The sequence below is a fragment of the Gavialis gangeticus genome, unplaced genomic scaffold, assembly GCF_001723915.1.
Source record: "Gavialis gangeticus isolate Ggan-Ray unplaced genomic scaffold, GavGan_comp1, whole genome shotgun sequence".
NCBI lineage: Eukaryota > Metazoa > Chordata > Crocodylia > Gavialidae > Gavialis > Gavialis gangeticus.
The window spans coordinates 11,123,460-11,124,260 of NW_017729006.1; positions in this window are offsets into that span (position 1 = coordinate 11,123,460).

The following is an 801-nucleotide window of genomic DNA, read 5'->3' on the forward strand; positions in this document are numbered from 1 at the left end:
TAAGGTCCCTTCTGACCCTACTTCTGTGATTCTATGATTTGACCTTTCTGGACAGGCTGAGTGATGCCTAATTTTCCCAGGATCCAAGCTGTTTTCTGTGTAGGAATATGCAGGGATATAGTCACTTCCAGAAAAGCTATTCTAGCAGGATTTGTAAAAGACTTCTAAATTAGCTCAGTTCTGCTGAACTACATAGATGGGGGATGAGGGGCAGCAGGGGAAGAGAGAGAAGGTTGTTGCTTATTTGGAAACAATTTAAACAGGCTACATATAACTAGTTTGAACCTCTTCTTAAACTGCTCTGACAGCTGTAGTACTGTGAAAGCTCTCCTTGCCACAAGAGTATAAAGTGTTATAATTTCCAGTGGTAGTGGGTATAATGATAGAACCTGTATCTTGGGTAGCTGCTGTCAGTTCTTTGCATCTATTCCCCTTTTCCAGCTGGGTCATGCAGTTGCGATTGATCAGGCAGAGAAACAGCAGAGGCAGTTTTTCAGGGGGGTAAGTGGTTCCTTAACTGACCAATATCTGAAACTAACATTTGCTGAAAGTGAAGTGCAGAGCTAGTGCAGCTGGCTTAATCTGTCAGTAAAGGGCATGTATGCGGTGTCAAAAATGTTTAACTTCACCTGTGAAGTCAAGAGTTTGTTGTCCCTACTCCCTCCCGCTGTGGCAACAACACACTTGCACCAAAAGCTGTTGTGAAATCCACCCAACTAATGACCAGTTTTCCTTTTTCTAAGTTTAACAGATCATCAGGAGCCTAACGGTCATAACTAGGAAGGGAGACTATACCTGAAG